The sequence below is a fragment of the Oncorhynchus kisutch genome, linkage group LG3 (assembly GCF_002021735.2).
Source record: "Oncorhynchus kisutch isolate 150728-3 linkage group LG3, Okis_V2, whole genome shotgun sequence".
Classification (NCBI taxonomy): Eukaryota; Metazoa; Chordata; class Actinopteri; order Salmoniformes; family Salmonidae; genus Oncorhynchus; species Oncorhynchus kisutch.
In genome coordinates this window covers 51927182-51943710 of record NC_034176.2, presented here as the reverse complement: position 1 = coordinate 51943710, position 16529 = coordinate 51927182, and positions in this window count along the sequence as shown.

Sequence of the window (16529 nt, the reverse complement as noted above, 5' to 3'; positions counted from 1 at the left end):
GAGCTTTAAACTCAAGTGATACCCTCTCCTCCAGTTTTAAAGTATTTTGCAGCTTGTTTCAAGACCAAGGATATACTGTATAAGTGAGGAGCACAGAAAAGTAGGCAATAGTCCAAGCACTGCATTGTACGCCAAGATGTATCAATGTTTTAGCCTTCTTGTAGGAAGGGAGGGGCACTTCACCATGTCGTATAGATCACAATGTTGAGTGAGTGGTCTTGCATTTGTTAAAAATCTATGCGCCCCGTGATATACAGTGTTAAGTATCTTAAGGGCCCTGGATGTAAGGGCGCTGGCATGTAAACAAAGTCACCATAATCAAGCACAGATTTTTCTGTGAAACCCAACTTAAACGTCAGCTTTTTGGATATCGACAGATTTAAAATATCAACTGGTTTGGGGATAGAACACAATTATTTTAGAGAAAGTCTTTCAGCTGGGAATTCACCAGGTTCTCCAGAACTTTAACATGCACATGAAGTTTAGATATAGGATGGTGATTATTCAACTAGGGACGGATCTCCAGCTTTATGCAGAGGTGTGACGTATGCGGCTTTCCAGATTTTTGGATGCTTTTGATTTAGAATTTTAAAACCACTTGAAGTATCAAAAAGAATATGTAAAACATGTATTTGACGAAAAATGTGTTTTGGCCTTACCGCTATTAGCCCATACAAATGCATAACTGAATAACGGATTCACTACATGGAACAACAAATAGTCCCAAAATAGCATCAAAAGGAAGTTTGTCTGTCCTATATCTGAGAGTTATATGAATGATGAAGCATTCTTTTTATATAAAAAAAAATTGTATTCAACCTCTTATTTTTGGCAATAAACAGTCTCCATATACATATATTTAGATTTCAACTGGTACTGGGGGAGGCCTGTGGCAAAACAACTGACATGTACGTGTTGGTGAGAGCCTCTTCCCATAGAGGGGTAATAAATATCACCAATATCACTCAGACCCAGGCAGTATAGGAGCATCATGGCAAAAACTTATATCATTTCTACCCTCAGACCATGAGGCTGCTGAATCGCCACCACTAGTCAGCTACCTGACCCCCTCCACCCTCAACTCTCACTTACCTTACCTGTTACTCCCCCTATGGACCTTCTTCTTCCCCTATGGACTTTACTCACATTCATCACTGTTGCAGTTGTTAATGTATATTATAAATTTTTGGTTATTTCACCTAATGATCATGCTGCTGCTCTCCCTATGGACATTCCACCACACCCCCTCAACAGTCTTCTCTGCATCCACCCCTATTGAAATGTATTTATTCATCACTGCCACGGTTACTATTATGTATATAGTGCTATTTCTATTGTTTTATTACCTTTTTCATTATTTTATTTCACGAGTCCTGCTTGTTGGAGCTCAAACCCTAACATGCAATCAAACCTGCAACCCTGTATATGCGATTATTAACTTCTTGGATATAGGGGGCGCTCTTTTAATTTATGGATAAAAAAACGTGCCCGTTTTAAGCGCAATATTTTGTATATAATTGGCAGCTTTGGAAAGAAAACACTAACGTTTCCAAAACTGCAAAGATATTATCTGTGAGTGCCACAGAACTCATGCTACAGGCGAAACCAAGATGAAACTTCAACCAGGAAATGGGCAGAATTTTTGAGGCTCTGTTTTCCATTGTCTCCTTATATGGCTGTGAATGCGCCGGGAATGAGCCTGCCCTTTCTATCGTTTCTCCAAGGTGTCTGCAGCATTGTGACGTATTTGTAGGCATATAATTGGAAGATTGGCCATAAGAGACTACATTTACCAGGGGTCCACCCGGTGTCCTTTGTCTAAATTGGTGCGTAATCTACAAGCTGCACGCAGTCATCCAGTGATTGAGAGGAGAGAGGAGGCTTTCAACGAACGATATATCAAGAAGAGATATGTGAAAAACACCTTGAGGATTGATTCTAAACAATGTTTACCATGTTTCAGTCGATATTATGGAGTTAATTTGGAAAAAAGTTCGGCGTTTTGATGACTGATTTTTCATTTTTTTTGGTAGCCCAAACGTGACGCCCCAAACGGAGCGATTTCTCCTAAACAAATAATCTTTCAGGAAAAACGGAGCATTTGCTATCTAACTGAGAGTCTCCTCATTGAAAACATCTGAAGTTCTTCAAAGGTAAATTTTTTTATTTGACTGATTTTCATTTTTTTGTGAAAATGTTGCCTGCTGATGCTAACGCTAAATGCTACGCTAGCTATCAATACTGTTACACAAATGCTTGTTTTGCTATGGTTGAGAAGCATATGTAGAAAATCTGAGATGACAGTGTTAACAAAAGGCTAAGCTTGAGAGCTAGCATATTAATTTCATTTCATTTGCGATTTTCATGAATAGTTAACATTGTGTTATGCTAATGAGCTGCGGGGATAATTACACTCCTGGATACAGGTTTTTTCGTAGCTAAACGTGATGAACAAAACAGAGCGATTTGTCCTAAACAAATAATATTTTTGGAAAAACTGAACATTTGCTATTTAACTGAGTCTCCTCATTGAAAACATCTGAAGTTCTTCAAAAGGTAAATTATTTTATTTGAATGATTTTCTGGTTTTTGTGAAAATGTTGCCTGCTGATGCTAACGCTAAATGCTACGCTAGCTATCAATACTGTTACACAAATGCTTGTTTTGCTATGGTTGAGAAGCATATTTAGAAAATCTGAGATGACAGTGTTGTTAACAAGAGGCTAAGCTTGAGAGCTAGCATATTAATTTCATTTCATTTGCGAATTTCATGAATAGTTAACGTTGCGTTATGATAATGAGTTTGAGGCTGTATTCACGATCCCGGATCCGGGATGGCTCGACGCAAGAAGTTAAAATCTGAATCTCTGAATATGAAAAAACCTTTCGGAAGCCAGTGTGATATATCAGTTATGAAAATAACACCTTACAGGAGCAGTATTATTTAATGACAAGGCTCATCTTCTACCGAAGTCGATGCGTCTCCTTGTTCGGGTGGTGCTCGGCGGTTAACGCCATCGGTCTTCCAGCCATCATTGATCCATTTTTCATTGGTTTTGTCTTCCTACACACCTGGTTTCAATCCCATTCATTACCTGTTGTGTATTTAACCCTCTGTTTCCCATCATGTCTTTGTCAGAGTGTTTCTGGTTTCAGTTTCGTGTTTGTATTTGGTGAGCGACGGGTCCTCGTACCCAATATGTATTTATGGTTTTGGAGTTGTTTAATTAAATTACTCCATTTACTGAGTTTATTCTCCTGCGCCTGACTTCCCTGCCACCTATACACATACACACGTTTGTGACAGAATCTCTGACCACCAATGAAGTCTGCAGGAGAAGGTACCCCTACCATGGCGTCATGGAACATACGGCGATGATTTCCAAACTGAGCGTCGCCATGGATTGCGTTGTCCAGAATATGGACCGCTGGGAGACACAGGGAGTTTTCCCAGCACCTCCACCAGCACAACCGGGGTCTCCCCTGAACGCCCCTTTCCCACCTGAACCTAACAGGATCCAGCAATCCATGCCACAGGGATACGACGGAGATGCTTCCGGCTGCCAGGGTTTCCTTCTCCAACTAAGCCTGTAGCTGGCCACGGTCCACCCAGCTCCATCAGACCGTGAGACGAGTTTCACCCTCATCTCATGCCTTGCTGGGAAAGTCCTGGAGTGGGCCAGCGCTGTGTGTGGAGGGGGAGATGCAGCGTTGGAAGATTGAGGAGTTCACCCGCTGTTTCCGGACAGTATTCGACCACCCACCTGAGGGCAGAGCGGCGGGTGAGCACCTCTACCATCTGAGACAGGAGGAGTGCCCGGAGTTTAGGACCCTGGCTGCCGGAGCTGGATGGAGCAACCGGGCCTTAATCGACCATTACTACTGTAGTCTACGTGAGGAAGTCCGTCGGGAGCTGGCTTGCAGAGACACCACCCTCACCTTCGCCCAGCTGGTGGCCCTGTCCATCCGGCTGGACAACCTGCTGGCTACTCGCGGACGTCCAGATCGGGGGTCTGGTTGTTCCATCCTACCGCACACCCTCTCCGATACCTATGGAGCTGGGAGGTGCAGTGCACAGGGAGAACGGAGGGGGTTCCCGCTCGTGCACCATATGTGGCCACAAAGGTCACACTGCTGGTCGGTGCCGGGTTGGTTCCTCTGGGTATCGACGCGACAGGCAGGGCACTCTGGCGTCACCCCAGGTGAGAGGGCACCATTCTCATCCAGAGCCCTCTGTTGCACATATGTTTGTCTCTGTTACCGCATTCCCAGCATAAGGCGCTAGTAGAGTCAGGCGCGGCTGGGAATTTCATTAATAAAAGATTAGATCATGGTTTAGGGATTCCCATTTTTCCTGTAAATATGCCTTAGATAAACCCTGACCCTAATGGTCGACTATCAGGGAGGCCACAGCTCCTTGGAGTATGGTAACGCGGGGGGGGGGGGTTTACATGGAAAAGATTCGTCTTTTTCTAATTGATTTTCCTGCGTATTCTGTGGTGCTGGGCCTACTCTGGTTAACTTGTCATAAACCTACTGTTTCGTGGTCACTGAGGGCTCTCACGGGGTGGTCCCGAGAGTGTTCAGGTAGGTGTTTAGGAGTTTCTGTTGGTGCTTCTACGGTGGAAAGTCCAGACCAGGTCTCTACCGTGCGCATCCCCCTAGAATATGCCGACTTCTGTAAAAAGATGGCAACTCAATTACCACCGCATCGACGGGGGGGATTGTGCGATAGATCTCCTGGTAGACGCTGCACTTCCCAGGAGTCACGGGTATCCACTGTCGCAAGCGGAGATGGTGGCTATGGAGACATGCGTCTCCGAATCCCTGTGTCAGGGGTACATTTAGCCCTCCATTTCTCCCGTCTCCTCAAGATTCTTTTTTGTGAAGAAGGATGGAGGTTTGCGCCCGTGCATTGATTATCGAGGTCTCAATAAAATCACGGTGAGGTATAGTTACCCGCTACCTCTTATCGTTACGGTGATAGAGTCAATGCACGGGGCGCGCTTCTTCACTAAACTGGATCTCAGGAGTGCGTAGAATCTGGTGCGTATTAAGAAGGGAGACGAGTGGAAGACGGAATCTAGTACCACTTCAGGGCATTATGAGTACCTAGTCATGCCGTATGGGTTGATGAATGCTCCATCAGTCTTCCAATCATTTGTGGACAAGATTTTCAGAGACCTGCACGGGCAGGGTGTAGTGGTGTATATTGACGACATTCTGATATACTCCGCTACACGGGCCGAGCATGTGTCCCTGGTGCGCAAAGTGCTTGTTCGCCTGTTGGAGCATGACCTGTACGTCAAGGCTGAGAAATGCCTGTTCTTCCAACAGTCCGTCTCCTTCCTGGGGCATCGGATTTCCACGTCAGGGGCGGAGATGTAGAGTGATCGCATTGCAGCCGTGCGTAATTGGCCAACTCCCACCACGGTAAAGGAGGTGCAGCGATTCTTAGGGTTTGCCAACTACTACCGGAGATTTATCCGGGGTTTTGTTCCGATTACTGCTCCCATTACCTCACTGATAAAGGGGGGCCATGTGCGCTTGCAGTGGTCAGCTGAGGCGAACAGGGCTTTTAGGAACCTGAAGGCTCTGTTTACCTCAGTTCCTGTGTTGGCTCATCCGGATCCCTCTTTGCCGTTCATAGTGGAGGTGGACGCATCCGAAGCTGGGATAGGAGTAGTGCTTTCTCAGCGCTCAGGTACACCACTGAAGCTCCGCCCCTGTGCCTTTTTTTCAAAGAAGCTCAGCCTGGTGGAACGAAGCTATGATGTGGGGGACCCGGAGCTGTTGGCTGTTGTGAGGGGGCTAAACACCCTTTTCTCATCTGGACAGACCATCGCAATCTGGAGTATATCCTGAAGGCGAGGAGACTCAATCCTCGCCAGGCAAGGTGGGCCATGTTTTTCACCTGTTTTGTGTTTACCCTCTCTTGCAGACCAGGCTCCCAGAACGTGAAGGCAGACGCACTGTCCCGGCTGTACAACACAGAGGAGCGGTCCATGGATCCCACTCCCATACTGCCCGCCTCTTGTTTGGTGGCGCCGGTAGTGTGGGAGCTGGACGCGGACAATGAGCGGGCGTCACGTGCTGAGCCCTCTCCCAGTGTCCAGCTGGGCGTCTGTACGTTCCGTCTGCTGTCCACGACCGACTGATCTATTGGGCCCACACGTCACCCTCCTCTGGTCATCCTGGGATAGGTCGGACGGTGAGCTGTCTTGATGGGAGGTACTGGTGGCCCACTTTAGCTAAGGATGTGAGGATTTATGTTTCCTCCTGGTCAGTGTGCACCCAGAGCAAGGCTCCTAGACACCTGCCCAGAGGTAAGTTACACCCCTTACCCGTTCCACAACGGCCATGGTCACACCTGTCGGTGGATTTCTTAACCGATCTTCCACCTTCACAGGGCAACACCACCATCCTGGTCGCTGTGGATCGTTTTTCTAAGTCCTGTCGCTCCTCCCTTTGCCTGGTATCCCTACGGCCTTACAAACTGCGGAGGCTCGGTTTACACACGTCTTCCGGCACTATGGGGTGCCTGAGGATATAGTGTCTGATCGGGGTCCCCAGTTCACGTCAAGGGTCTGAAAGGCGTTCATGGAACGTCTGGGGGTCTCGGTCAGCCTTACCTCAGGTTTTCACCCCGAGAGTAATGGGCAGGTGGAGAGAGTTAACCAGGATGTGGGTAGGTTTCTGCGGTCTTATTGCCAGGACCGGCCGGAGGAGTGGTCGAAATTCGTGGACTGGGCAAAGATGGCCCCGAACTCACTACGCCACTCCTCCACTAACTTTTCTCCCTTTCAATGTGTATTGAGGTATCAGCCGGTTCTGGCTCCATTGCATCAGAGTCAGACTGAGGCTCCTGCGGTGGACAACTGGTTCTGACATGCGGAGGGAACCTGTGAGGCCGCCCACGTCCACCTTCAACGCGCCATATTGTGCCAGAAAGTTGGCGCAGACCGTCACCGCAGTGAGGCCCCGGTGTTCGCACCAGGGGAACAGGGTCTGGCTCTCGACCCGAAACCTGCCCCTCAGCATGCCCTGCCGGAAGCTGGGTCCGCGGTTCTTGGGTCCATTTAAAGTCCTGAGGAGAGTGAACGAGGTATGTTATGGGTTACAGCTACCCACTAATTACCATATTAATCCCTCGTTCTATGCGTCTCTCCTCAGGCCGGGGATGGCTGGTCCGCTCCAGAAGGCTGAAGTGCGAGATGTTCCTCCACCCCCTCTGGACATCGATGGGGTCCCGGCATACTCCGTTCGATCCATTTTGGATTCGAGACGTCGGGCGAGGGGCCTTCAGTACCTCGTGGACTGGGGGGAGTACGGTCCGGAGGAGAGATGCTGGGTTCCGGTGGAGGACGCTGGGTTCTGGTGGAGGACGTGTTAGATCCTTACATGCTGCGAGAATTCACCGTCTCCATCCGGATCGCCCTGCGCCTCGCCTTCCGGGTCGTCCCCAAGGGGGGTGTACTTCACCCTGTCTTTGTCAGAGATTGTTTCCTGTTTGTATTTATGGTTTTGCAGTTGTTTTGTTTTATTAAATTACTCCATTTACAGAGTTTATTCTCCTGCGCCTGACTTCCCTGCCACCTATACACACACGTTTGTGACACATTGGGGTTAGGGGGTTGCTATTTCTGGTACTGCTGGGGTGGAACAAAAGCCTCTAGGAAAGCTACTGGGTAGGGTTGTGATGAGGAAGGAGAAAGTGGCGCAGAGGGCCAAAAAGTACCCAATTGTCATACTTGAGTAAAAGCAGATACCTTAATAGAAAATGACTCAAGTAAAATCCTACTTGTGTTGAAGTCTAAAAGTATTTGGTTTTAAATATGCTTAAGTATGAAAGGTAAATGTAATAGCTAAAATATACATCATTTCAAATTCTTTATATTAAGCAAACCAGATGGGACTTTTTTTATTTACTGATAGCCAGGGGCACGCTCCAACACTTAGACATAATTTACAAACAAAGCATGTGTTTAGTGAGTCCGCCAGATCAGAGGCAGTAGGGATGACCAGGGACGTTCTCCTGAAGTGTGTGAATTAGACCATTTCCTGTCCGTTTTAGCATTTATAATGTAACGAGTACAATTGGATGTGAAAAATATAAATAATAAAAGCACAGATACCCCAAAAATGACTTAAGTAGTACGAAAGTATTTTACACCACTGCTCCTGGGTAGGGGTGTGACGTGGAAGGACAGCCAACTTAAAACACCTCCCCCCGGCCATGCATCTACAGTAGGCTTGGGCAGCGTTTATACCTTATAATGGGGTACACATTTTAGTATCTGTAGATACTTTGTAAGTACATTAGGAGATAAAATAGATCGCACACTTCATTTCACTTGTCACATTATTTTACATATGAAGCTTTTTGTTTTTGTTTCAGCCAACGAGAGCATACAGGTCGCAGTGGTGGGTAGTATATGGGGCTTTGTTGACAAAACGGATGGCACTGTGATAGACTACATCCAGTTTGCTGAGTTGAGTGATGGAAACTATTTTGTAAATGACATCACCGAAGTCAAGGATCGGTAGGATAGTCAGTTTTACAAAGGTATGTTTAGCAGCTTGAGTAAATGAGGCTTTGTAGCGAAATAGGAAGCCGATTCTTGATTTAATTTTGGATTGGAGTGGCTTAATGCAAGTCTGGAAGGAGAGTTTACAGTCTAACCAGACACCTAGGTATTTGTAGTTGTCCACATATTCTAGGTCAGAACCATCCAGAGTAGTGATGCTAGTTGTGCAGGTAGTAATCGGTTGAAGAGCATGCATTTAGTTTTACTTGCATTTAAAAGCCGTTGGAGGCCACGGAAGGAGAGTTGTATGGCATCGAAGCTCATTTGGAGATTTGTTAATCCTTTCAAACATACCATCACACGGGTGTGATCGTTCTACAGTGGTCACTGAAGCATAGGATCACACATGTGATTAGAACACTTATTTAGAACGCTAATTTAGAACGGCCAGTTTCAAATGACGCAACAATCAGCATTTGAGCTGGCCACACTTTTTTCTGAAACTATTTACACAAAACACAGTTCTTACTAAGTTATGTCCAGAATGTGACCAGTTGATTTTTGGATGCAATGTTCAGATATTTACAGAAGTATCGAACACAATCATCCTAACCGGAAAATGTAGCGTTAACTGAGGAAAGATTGACACAACACAAGCGCTCATATTTTATAACTATCGGCTGACAAACTACAATATTAATTAGCTAATAGCAATTACTATGTATAATTAATCACATCAAGGGTGAGCTCACCGTTGATCAAAATAATTGAGTAAAACACTTTCTAGAAATTGAAAGTAATCCGACATGATTAGTTTCAGTGTGCAGCCATGCTTTTTTCCCTTACAAAAACCAAAGATAACAAGATGTTTGGTCTTTTTATAGTATGCATGTTGAAGGGGTGTGTCGTCTACCATCGTTCACATCCCACCCTTCACTTCCTGAAGTTCTCAAAAAAAATGAGTGAACCCTTACTCACCTCATTTTGTTATAGCATCTTTGGTCCGACAGACAGTTACGTGAAACCCAGAATGCATTGTATATGTCAACAAACATGGCTCCACACACAGCTGTAATCAGCTTTGCTCATGATAATCAGTACAACCTTCAAAAAAAGTATTTTACACACAATGTCCCCATTACAATCTATGCAATAATCGGAATGCATGATTTATTACCGGAAATGGAAAACATGAGAATACAGTAAATATCAATAATTACCACAAAACATTTTCTGATAGTGATTTATTGATACAAATGGCATGTGCAGGCAGTCAATCACGTAACCTCTCACTGCCACTCTGAGCCATTAAGTGTTGTTTGTATGGAGCTAGTGAACTAAGCTGTAGCATTAGCAATGTCTTTCAAAAGGAGACAACTCACAAGTGCGCACATTCTGGAGATGTAAAAAAAATTATGACAATGAGTCTGAAAGTCAGAAATCAGATTCTGACAGTGAGGAGCTGCCAGCCATTGAGAACCCTGAATCTGAGGACCCCTTGACCACTGACAAAGTCCCAGATGCTGGTGATGGAGGCAGACTGACAATGGAAGGAATACAGGAGTTCTGTGGTTGCTGGGAGGCTGCCAGCCATTTCACCTCTCCTGGCCCTGCTGTTTGCCTTGATGAGTCCCAGTCTGGAGTGCAACGCCCCTTGCCATTTCCATCTGAGGCAGAGTGCTTCAAGTTCTTTCTGACAGGAGGTGGTGGGAGACATAGCAGAGACCAATCACTATGCCTTGGAGCTACAGGAGAAGAGCGAGCCAGGAGTCGGGGGACAACCATGTATACCTTCCTGGTGACAGTCTTTCTCATGGGGATAGTAAAGAAGAACTCCCTAGGAGAATACTGGAGCACAGATCCTGTGTTTGCAACTCCCTTCTTTGTCACCCTCTTTTCCCAAGACTGCATTTCATGAACAATGCTAGTGCCATCCGAAATTACCCATTATACAAAATAAGAAATGTTAACAGCTGGCAGTAAAGTGGCATGACAAACGAGACATCCATGTCCTCTCCGCTGTCCATACAGCAACCATGTCAGCCACAGGGAAGGTGGACCACCTGACGGGAGAGAGAAAAATCTAACCAGACTGCATGCTTGACTATAACCTCAAAATGGGGGCAGTGGATAAGGCGGACATGATAAACAGCTTTGTGGAATGCACTCAGAAAACCACCAAGTGGTATAAGAAGATATTTAAAAAAAAATCCAGGGTAGCTTCAAAATACAACAAGCCAATACTTCTGACGCAGCTAGCATTGTTTTACAGAGCTAATAGAAGAATGTAACTAGCTACATAAGCACATTGGAATATAACACCATAAAGGTCAGGAAATTAGGAACGTTACCTTGCGTGTCCGTGGTTATAAGGAATATACACAAATATATTATGCTCCATACACAGTGAGCTACAGTAGAAACGGTATAACACGACATACAGAAACTATAACGTAATAAGGCATTTTGATAGAAACAGTCTGGATTTGAACATGGGTGTCTGTAATGACGTCTTTAGCACTGAGACGCTGTGCCACTTGGGAGTCATAAGGCCAGGGTAGCTTCAAAATACAACACATGCTAATACTTCTGACACAATTAGCATCGTTTTCCAGAGCTAATAGAAGAACGTAACTAGCTACCTAAGCATTGGGTATAACACCATAAAGGTTATGAAATGAGTAGCATTACCTCTCGTGTCTGCAGTTATAAGGAATATACACAACAATGTTATGCTACAGTAGAAACGATATAACACGACATGCAGAAAGTATTTTAATGTAATAAGGCACTTACTTTGATAGAAACGCACACATCTCCAAAGTTATTATTGGTAACAGAAACAACTATGACTGTGATGCAGGGAACAGACGGAAAATGTGAACACGTGTGTGCAGGACGGGAAATGAGCAAATGTCTGCAGACTTGAACGGCACTAACAATTGGGAAGTGTTTGGGAATTTTGTCCGGGTCAGAAATGTCAAAACAATTAATTGGTCCGCAAAAGTAAAAATGACTAGTTTTATGGGAATGAATAAGGCGGATCACACCTCATTTCAAAATGTTATTAGATAATAAAAAACTTGTTAGAAAATAATTGGAAATTTACAAATTGAAAACAGCCTATAAATAAAAACAGGCTGCGTGCCTTGGTTTGAAGGCAGCGCAGATTAAATGTACGGTTGCGTAACCATCACATTCTGGAATGAAGAGAATGTTCCTACATCACGTGCATAAAAAAATTCAAGCTGGGGCGACTGATAGAGAAATGTGGAACTCAAGCATGAAAGGGTTAACACTGTCCAAAGAAGGGCCAGATGTATACAGAATGGTGTCACTGCCTAGAGGTGGATCAGAGAATCACCAGCCACAAGAACGACATTATCGAAATATGCAGAGAAAAGAGTCGGCCTGAGAATTGAACCCTGTGGCACCCCCATAGAGACTGCCAGAGGACTGGACAACAGGCCCTCCAATTTTTCATACTGAACTCTGTCTGAGCTTTCCAATCTTTGGGGATCTCAGACGATATGAGAGGTTGTGTAGGCTAGTAATAAGGGTTGCAACAATTTCGGCGGATAATTTAGAACGAGAGGGTCCAGATTGTCTAGCCCAGCTGATTTTTAGGATCCAGATTTTGCAGCAGCTTTCAGAACATCAGCTGTCTAGATTTGGGTGAAGGGGGGAGCTTGGGCAAGTTGCTGCAGGAGGTGCAGAGCTGTTGGCCCGGGGGGGGGGTAGCCAGGTGGAAAGCATAGCAAGCCGTAGAAAAATGCTTATTGAAATTGTCACAGATTAATAGGTGGTGACAGTGTTTCCTAGCCTCAGTGAAGTGGGCAGCTGGGAGGAGGTGCTCTTATTCTCCATGGACTTTACAGTGTCCCAAAACGTTTTGGAATTAGTGCTGCAAATTTCTGTTTGAAAAAGCTAGCCTTAGCTTTCCTAACTGTGTATTGGTTCCCGACTTCACTGAAAAGTTGCATATCGCGGGGGCTATTCGATGCTAATGCAGAACGCCACAGGATGTTTTTGTGCTGGTCAAGGGCAGTCAATTCTGTGGTGAACCAAGGGCTATATCTGTTATTAGTTCTACATTTTTGAACGGTGCATGCTTGTTTAAGATGGCGAGGAAAGCACTTTTAAAGAGCAACCAGGCATCCTCTACTGGCGGGATGAGGTCAATATCCTTCCAGGATACCCGAACCAGGTCGATTAGAAAGGCCTGCTCGCTGAAGTGTTTTAGGGAGTGTTTGACAGTAATGAGGGGTGGTCATTTGACAGCAGACCAATTAAGCACACAGGCAATGAGGCAGTGATCGCTGAGATCCTTGTTGAAAACAGCAGAGGTGTATTTGGAGGGCAAGTTGATTAGGATGATATCTATGAGGGTGTCCGTGTTTACGGATTTGGGGTTGTACCTGGTAGGTTCATTGATCATTTGTGTGAGATTGAAGGCATCAAGCTTAGATTGTAGGATGACTGGGGTGTTAAGCATGTCCCAGTTTAGGACACCTAGCAGCATGAGCTCTGAAGATAGATGGGTGCAATCAATTCACGGACACAGCTGGGGCAGAGGGAGGTCTATAGCAAGCGGCAACAGTGAAAGACTTGTTTCTGGAAAGGTGGATTTTTAAAAGTAGAAGCTCGAATTGTTTGGGTACAGATCTGGATGGGTAAGACAGAACTCTGCAACTCCGCCCCCTTTGGCAGTTCTATCTTGTCAGAAAATCTTATAGTTAGGGATGGAAACTATAACAGGGTCTTCCTAAGCCAGAATTCAGACACGGCGAGGACATCCGGGTTGGCAGAGTGTGCTAAACAGTGAATAAAACAAACTTAGGGAGGAGGCTTCTAATGTTAACATGCATGAAACCAAGGCTTTTTTGGTTACAGAAATCAACAAATGAGAGCACCCGGGGAATAGGAGTGAAGCTATGCACTGCAGGGTCTGGATTAACCTCTACATCACCAGAGGAACAGAGGAGAAGTAGGATAAGGGTATGGCTAAAGGCTATAAGAACTGGTCGTCTAGTACGTTCGGCACAAAGAGTAAAAAGAGCAGGTTACTGGGCGCAATAGAATAGGTTCAATGCATAATGTACAGACAAAGGTATGTCAGGATGTGAATACATTGGAGGAAAACCTAGGCATTGTGTGATGAGATATATCTCTAGAAACATTTCAACCAGCTGATGTCACTGCATGTGAGGGAGGTGGAACTAACGGGTTGGCTAAGCCATATTGAGCAGGGCTAGAGGCTCTACAGTGAAATAAGACAATCACTAACCAGAACAGCAATGGACAAGGCATATTGACATTAGGGAGAGGCATGTGTAGCCGAGTGGTCATAGGAGTCCAGTGAGTAGTTAGGCTGGCTGGAGACACGGTGATGCAGACAGCCAGCATGCCGGGGCCAGCAAGCTAGCAGAAGGGCCTTAGAGAGACATCGCGACGGAGGAAATTCGCCTGGCAACAGGGGTTTTCTGCATCACATATTTTCATTATACACAGAAAATTGTAGGGAAGCCCTACAGTAACGTACACACTGTTGAAGTTCACTCCAACATGCACTAGTCAATCCATCCAAAACTCTGAACTTATTATAACCAGATCAAAAACAGCTATCACCCAGAACCCTGTCATCTCTCACCCACCTTCAGGGGGGTCAATCTTAACCAGATGTATCCGGTTCTCAGGGGAAATTGAAAGAGCCTGTGACCCGACTGAGGCTTTTGGACGTTAAGGCTACACTCCATCTTAACTCCTCCACATTTACTGGAGTGGTTGAACAGTGCAGAATAAAACGTCCAGGCAGCTTTTCTCTATGTTCAGGAACAGAAAAACACTGCTCAGGCGTTTCTTTTACACCTGCTATGTTAGACTCTCTCACCTAACAAGCTGACCACACCACTCGCGCTCCAAAATAAATATACACATACAAGTTATTCACTCATTTAATCTGAACTGCGCGTTCATCCACAAGAGTCTGACTAGCCAGGCGTTAAAATACAAATTGCTCCTATTTTTGACGCATGACACGCTGCAAGTCCTGCCTCTCCCATCTCCTCATTGGTTTTTAGGAGGGTTACGGGGGTTATTGAAAGATGTGCTGAGGTCCACACTCCAGTCCTGTTGGTGGTGGTAATGCACCTTAAAGTTGGTTGCCAACCGACATAAAGTCCACAGAAGAAGAAGACTAGACACCGACTACTACTAAAGGAGATTAATAGAAACCAGTGGCACAACTTTCACATGTCCCATGTCCACCCCCACATTCTGAAGTAGCATTTTTGCCCCCCCCCCCCCTAGTTTTATCATTGGGATGTGATACAAAACGAGGCAACGGTGTGCTTTGAAAGTAACCTCTAAATGCATTTATACATACAAGTCTAGAAATGTGTGCTTACTGGATATCAAATTTGACCTCCATTATAGCCAATAGAAAAAAGGCTGAGGGCTGAAAAACAGATGGGGGGGGGGGGCGGGTCCACCACCACTCACAGAAGCTGAAGAGATGGCCCTCAGTCAAAACAGTGGGCGACCTATTGCTGAAGGCATCTCTGGAGGAAGCGCACAAGTGGCCAGAAAAAGGCCATTGCTTCAAGGAAAAAAATAAGCCAACATGTTTTGTATTTAACAAAAGGCGTGTGGGAGACTCTCCAAACATATGGAAGGAACTCTGGTCAGATGAGACTAAAATAAAGCATTTTGGCCATCAAGGAAAACGCTGTCTGGCGTAAACCCAACACCCCGAGAACAGCATCCCCACAGTGAAGCATGGTGGTGGCAGCATCATGCTGTGGGGATGTTTTTTATCTGCAGGGACTGGGAAACTGGTCAGAAGGATGGCGCTAAATACAGGAAACAAGGAAAATTGAGGGAAACCAGTTTGTCTTCCAGAGATTTTAGACTGGGACGGAGGTTCGCCTTCCAGCAGGACAATGACCCTAAACATACTGCTAAAGCAACACTTGAGTGGTTTAAGAAGAAACATTTAAATGTCTTGGAATGGCCTTGTCAAAGCCCAGACCTTAATCCAACTGAGAATATGTGGTATGACTTAGATTGCTGTACAGTGGAACCCATCCAACTTGAAGAAGCCATTTTAATTCCAGGTTGTAAGGGAACAAAATAGGTGAAAATACCAAGGGGGCGAATACTTTCTCAAGCCACTGTATATGTACATTCATCCTTTGCCAGTGTTACCCCAGTGACGCCCACCCATCCATATTTTACAACTTAGCGCACTGATTTTCTTGTAGCGGTACAATTCTTTGTAATTGACTGCCGTTACTTTTTCAGATTCTTAGGTTGTCCTTCAGACATTATTTGAAGGTGACTCAGTTATATATTTTTAAAAATGAGGACTTCACACTTGTAAAAAACAAATTCAAATTAGGTGGGGCACTTTCTGGGTAAAGTTATACATTTATCTGTCTAATCTTCATCTACCAGTTACTGATGGTGTAATCTGTCTGGTGAAAACTGCCATAACAGACCTCCATGCAGTTGTAAGTACACTTAATACTCCAGATTTTTCATAATGGGTTAGAGTAGAACACAAATTGTTAATTTTCACTACAGGAGGATGAAGACACCTTGTCAGCTGCCACAGAGGGAAGATCAAGTCCTATTGAGGTTTTCACCTTAAAAAAAAAACATGTAACAGTTGATGAGTGTTGTACCATAATAAAACTTGCACCTTTTATTAACAGAGCAATGCTGGAAATTACAATCAGGAAGAGGGTCCACCCACCTCCACAGCACAACTTACCTCAGTAGGATGTTGTTCAGCATCGGCCCATGACTTAATGAAATTAAGTAGACCTGGCACTGTGTTTCTATAGTTCCATGTGAAACAGCTGTACAAGGTGTACTTGGATAAATACACTGAAAAAATGATATTTAGAAATTGACCACAAGGCTACAGATGCAAAACATAAAAACAGCCGGAACAGCAGTTAAAAAGGTGGGTGAGGTGCCCACAGGTGGATGATTTTA